Genomic DNA, 5,819 nt, shown 5'->3' on the forward strand with positions numbered 1-5,819 from the left:
TTAGCCAGGATGGTCTCGATCTCCTGACCTCGTGATCCGCCCATCTCGGCCTCCCAAAGTGCTGGGATTACAGGCTTGAGCCACCGCGCCCAGCCTGAGGGTTGGTTTTTGCCCAGGTATGTTCTTGAGGCTGGCGCGGGGAAGAGGTAGAACTCTCAGGTGTCCCTGGGGCTGGGGGATCTTACTACCTCTGTAGCTCATCTTTGAGCATTAATGCTAAGTCCCAGCACCTTGTCCACAGCACCCCAGCCTCAGGCTAACGAGGTCTGGTACCTAACCCACAAAGTGCTCGCTGGTAGGGAGTGTGTGGGCCAGAGACTAAGGTATCCCAGTTCTCCCTGGCCCTGTGCCAGGCCACTCATTGGATCCGTTGCACTCAGGAGCACCATGTGCTGTGGTCCCTGCTCTACAGGTAAGGACAACAGCCTCGAAGAGCCCAGGCCAACTGCCTCCCATGGACTCGCTGCCCCTTTACAGGTCAGGAGTCCCCTGAGACAGCTCAGGGCAGCCTGGGACCAATGCCAAGTTCAGGAGCAGAGGAGAGAGCTAGAGAGGTGGAGGGTCTGCCGGCAGGGACAGGATCCACCTGGGGAGGGCCAGGACTATCTGAGCCAGGGAGATGGTGGCTGGAGGGTGGAAACCTTTGACTGGCAGCCTATAGGGGTGGGGTAGTGGGTCATGCCAGTCACCCACACAATGGCCAATGCTCACCCAGAGCTTGTGTACAAAGATGATCTCGGGACTTCTCATGGGCCAGCCATGAGCCTCACTTTACAGACGGGGTAACCAAGGTTTAGGAGGCAAATAAAATCTGCTGACCCTGGCACCTGGGGTGAAGAATTTCAGCTGCATCTTCCTCGGCTAGGCCTTCTGATCAGATCCCAGGCAGTCCCTGCCACCATCACCACCATCAGTCTCTTAGGCCCAGCCCCCTCCCTGCCCTGGCCCCGCCAGCCCTCCAGAACAGGGTCACATGCCCCGCCCTGGTGCCTGCTGGCTGTGGCTTGAATTTTGCTAAATTTGGGTGACTTCCTAAGGCAGCAGGGGGTGGGGTGGGGGTGAGGCTCATCCTGTAAGAAGGGCATCTAGCCTTCCTGCCCCACGGGCCAGCATCTCCCTCTGGCCAAAGTGGGGAGCCTCCCTAGAGTGCTCCCCTCCCGCCCAGGACCAGGAGCTGCCCCAAAGCAGCACAGTCCAGCAAGCAGGACGCCAGGACCCTTTAAGCGACCCGACTACTGCACCGTATTCACCGTAATAGGCGGGCATGGGCGGGACGCACTGCTGCCAGAGTCCCGGCCCTTTAAGCGACCCACACTCCCCGCGTCACATTCACCCTAATAGGCAGGCATACAAATGCCTTTGCCTGGAGCCGCAGCCCAGCGACTAGGACCTACAGTGGCGCACCCTTTAGTTGACTCTCTGTCTTATTCGCTGCAATAGCTAGACATGAGAAATCCGCTGGCTGCCAGGAAAGGGGCGCGGAGATGTGGATGCCCCGCCCCAACACCACGCCTTCCTCTGCTGACTATCCCCAAAGGCCCCTTTAAATGACAACCCCCCCCGCCCCCACCCCCACACCGACCGCCGTAATCACCCCAATAGCACATCAATACCTCCGCAGCGCCGGGCCACTGAGCGCTCCCTCCCCCGGCCAAGGCAGGCCCTTCCCCGAGAGGAAGCAGCTGAGAATGGGCCAGCGAGAGAAGGGACAAAGGCATGGGCGACAGAGCGCCCTCTGTGCTGTCCCCGAGCGCCTGGAGGCCCGTTCCGTCCTTGCTCAGAAGCACAGGGCACTTCCCAAGGGGCCATCCATGGCCGGCAGTCAGGGGCCTGCTGTCTCCAAGCTGGGGTGGTGCTTCTGCTCTGCCAGGTACAGCAGCAGGGCTTACTACAGGTTTGCAAACTCCCCTGGCCTTGGATGAACGGAAGGCGACCCCAGGCTGGTCACAACGGGCAGCCTGACCAGCTGCCTGCCGAGGTGGGGTATCCCCCACATCTCCTCCCTATTTCCCACTTAAACTCCCTAAGAATGTACATAGTTAGAGGGAATACTGTTCAGGTGTTGAACCTCATCTTTCCCCTTCATCCTTCTCTTCGTGTCAGCAGGGTCAGAGGGGATCCACGGGCCAGTTAAGTCCATCTGCATTCACCAAATAAAATATTAGGCACCTCGAGGAGGTGAGACACCCTAAGGGCTTCATTCCTAAATCAGAGATGATGGGACCCTGGGAAGAGTCACACACACACTCTTGTCCTCGCCATCCTAGGGCATGGAGGAAATAAACCGGTCACATCCCACACCAGTCGATGCTGGTGAAACCAGGACATGGTGGGTGGGACTTGCTAGATGGGGGCAGCCAGTCTCAACCTACTGGCCTCCCTGGGATGAGACAGTATGATGGCTTTCCACATGTGCCTCACTTAACCATAGAGCACCTACTGTGTGCCAGCCCCTGGGAAGAGAGCCCAGAGCAGACGTGCAGGCAACCGTGCATGGGGACAGATGCCACGCACCAGCGGCGCCCACCATGGACATGGCTTGGCCCAATCGCTTTCTCCGTAGGAAGCCGTTCAATTAAACAAACAAGATCATTTCAGTATAAATAAAGAGAAAACAAAACATAGAGCTGAGAACTGCTTTGGAATGGATATCGTGTCAGGAACAGAGACTCTCTCAGGGGAGGCGGCATCCGAGATCGTGTCAGGAACAGAGACTCTCTCAGGGGAGGCGGCATCCGAGCTGGGACCTGAATTAGATGGAGCCCACCAAGTGTAGATACAAGGAGGGGCCAAAAACAGAGGCACAGCCAGTGCAAAGGCCCTGGAGTAAGAAGCCAGGGCTGAGGCTGGACCCCTGGGAGCAAGGAGGGGAGAGGGAGGGGAGAGAAGGGGGAGAGGAGGACAGGGGAAGGGAGGCGGAGTGGAGGGGTGTCTAGGGCCTGTGGGGTCTGGAAAGGGGTCAGGACTTACTGAGACCCATGGCAAATCTCAAAGGGCTATAAGTAGGCAAACTACATGAAGCGGTTTATCTTTTTAAATAACATGCAGGCTGCTGGCTGGAGAAGGGCTAGGAAGGCCATGAAAGGGGAATCTTGCAGGTAGCTGATGTGGAGCTTCAGGCAAGAGCTGGCAGGGCCAGGAGGGGAGCGGAGGCCAGCCCTGGAGGGAGCAGCCGGATGTGAGGCAGACTGGAAGGCCGAGCAAAGCATTTGCTTTCACCCTGGGTGGCTCTGAGATTTGCAACAAAGGCCCTCTAGGAATTCTAGATCCCTCTAAGCCAGCCAACAAGGCTCATGTCCCATCCCCTCCCCATCTCCCACCTCAAGCCCTGGTCCTGAGGACACAGCTGGTGCCCAGGGCTCCATTTAGTGTAGATGCCAGCACAAGGCAACCTCACACCCTCGTGGACATGATCCCAGAGGCCCTGGCTCAGAACAGCTGTGATGCTAAGAGAACAACGCGGTCCTCAGTCCAAGTCCTTTGTACTCGACCGCCAACCCTACCACTCTCTGCAGCAGCTTCACTGTCTGCCCATACATCTCCACAGGGAAGGTGACCCAGCCGTGGCCAAGACCCAGTCACCAAGGCCCCAAAACCCTTAAAAATGTTGACCAGCCCAGGAGCCCCATCCTCAGGCTGTCAGTTGCCTCCTCAAGCTGCAGGCTCAGTAAGTCATCAAGCAAAGCTGGCACCAAGAACAATATTCTTTTCCTCTGTGCCGGTCACAAGCAGCACAAGGACATCCAGGGCAGCATGCCGGTCCCTGCTGGGAGGCCAGTGGCCTTCATCTGCACCACCCAACATCTACTCCCCAGCACACCAGTGCGTTCCCTGGGCTGCACTGCCAACCCTGCAAGCAGTGAGCACTTCTACCCACCTGGCCCTTGGACTCCACAAGGGGAGCTGCACCTGACGGCTCCCTCCCTGACAGCTCCCTTCCTATCAAAATGACCGGGATCCTTTTGGCACGATGCACCCCTGGGCCTCGGCCCCTCTACAACCCCCTGTCTAGGAGGAGGTCCGAGCTTCCAACTCCCCAGGCCTCTCTGGGAGAACCCTGAGCTGGGTCCACAACATTTCTTAGTTGCAGTCACAGACTCAGATTCACCTGTCCCTTGAACAACAAACGGGAATGGGGTGGGATGCACCTTCTGTCATCTTGGGTAAGTTCTCCACCTGCATGCTGTGCCTGTATGTGTGCAAACGCGTGCGGGCTTAACCATAGAATCAGCAGAGAGCATCAGTTCCCAAAACACAGCTGTCAGAGACACACACAGCCCTTCCACTCGCCGGCTTGTCACGGAGTGCTTCTCCCTCCCCCAAGCATTACATGTCAGATTACTATCAGAGCTCAGAGCAAGGCCAGGATTTCAGGAGAGAAACTGATACCAGGCATTCTCAGCATAGTAAATACAACCCTGGGTGGGGGCGGGGCAGGGGTTCCTGCATTCGCATTCTGTGAAGAGCTGAAAGCAGTCCTTCAAAGAACTTGGCCTATTCATGGCCCAATCTGGACCCAGAAAGGAGCCTCCACTGGACACGCAGGATGGCTGCCCAGGGATCAACATCTGCAGGGCAGCGTCTCCAAGACCAGGCCCAGGACTGCGGGTCAGAGGCTCCTGATCCGGCCCATCTGCTGTGTCACCTTTCCTACATACAGCCTGGCAAGACAGACACACGCAGTGCCTGCCTCCTGGGCACCCCGGGCCAGCCCCACACGCGGGCAGGCAGACAATAGGATCTGCAGTTCTGGAGCCTGAGGCCTGAAGGGAACGGCCGGGCACCTGACGCCACCCCAGGTTGCCCCAAACCTGCCTGATGCCTGCAAAGCCCCCTCTCACCTGGCAGGTTCAAGGAACAGCAAGGCCCCTGTGTAACAAGGAGGTCGGATAAAAACATGCAGAGGGGCCTTATTCTTGGGGGTGGGGGGCAGGGTTTCTGTTCAGTCCAGGATCTGGATCAGCCCTGGTGGAGGCAGACCCAAAAACTTCTACCTAGGACCCCAAAGGCTGGCCCACTTCTCCAGACTTTGGGAGGCTGTATCAGGTGGGGTGGGACCTTACAGAAGTCGGCCTGTAAAAGGCACCTTGAACAGACTGGGGCAGACACACAGAGGGGAGCAAGTTACCAAATGGCAAGAGACGAAATCCACCCAGCCGCTTCGGCAGGGCAGACCCGCTCAGCCCAAGAATGAGGGAAGGGCAGTGGGCTCAGCCCAGGGATGAGAGAGGGGCAGGTAAGCCCACCCTGTGGCCCCTCCATACCCCCAGGAGTCACCCCAAACCCTAACTCCAGTTGGCTTCCGACAGGAGGCAGCCCAGAGGTCTGGGTGGGGGTCGGGGCGGTGCCTGGGAAGCCCAGGACGGGCCTGTTGCCTGGGGCGGGGGGCTGCAGACTCCAGCCTCCTTCCTGCCTGCCCCACCCTCCCGTACCCTGCTCCCCGGGAGGAATCTTCAAGTGCACCAGACCCTCTTGAGGACTCAGGCACCTCAACAGTCCCTGAGGCTCCATATCCTCAGGGGGTCAGTGCCCCAGAGATGGGGACTGTGGGCAAGGGTCCTTCCCTAGCCTGTAATCCAGGCAGCCCTCTGACTGCGGACTCAGACACAGCCGTCCTCCCAAGCCAGCAGCTGGGACGCCAGACTCAGATCCCAGACCCCACACAGTCTCCTTGGAGCCCGCGTCGGCCGAGCGGGGGACACAGACCCCCGCACTGGCCAGGGTCTGGGCGGTCAGACCCAGCCACCCTCCCTGGCGGGCCCGTCTCCTTTAAGCCCCACCAAGCGGGGAGCCGTGCTGGGCGCGCCGCTTCCCACTCG

The 5,819-nt window shown here is 58.9% G+C and overlaps 1 protein-coding gene across 1 annotated transcript in view; it reads right to left on the reverse strand.

Moving 5' to 3' along the window:
- The window catches only part of OSBPL5 (oxysterol binding protein-like 5), a 79,108-nt gene extending 73,781 nt beyond the window's left edge, over positions 1-5,327 (reverse strand). The window contains exon 1 of the mRNA XM_011930157.1: positions 4,842-5,327. The gene's annotated coding sequence lies outside the window, so the exon portion shown is untranslated. The remainder of the gene's footprint in view (positions 1-4,841) is intronic.
- Positions 5,328-5,819: the final 492 nt, after the last annotated feature.

This window comes from Colobus angolensis, unplaced genomic scaffold (genome assembly GCF_000951035.1).
Source record: "Colobus angolensis palliatus isolate OR3802 unplaced genomic scaffold, Cang.pa_1.0 Scaffold84, whole genome shotgun sequence".
In the NCBI taxonomy this organism is placed as follows: domain Eukaryota; kingdom Metazoa; phylum Chordata; class Mammalia; order Primates; family Cercopithecidae; genus Colobus; species Colobus angolensis.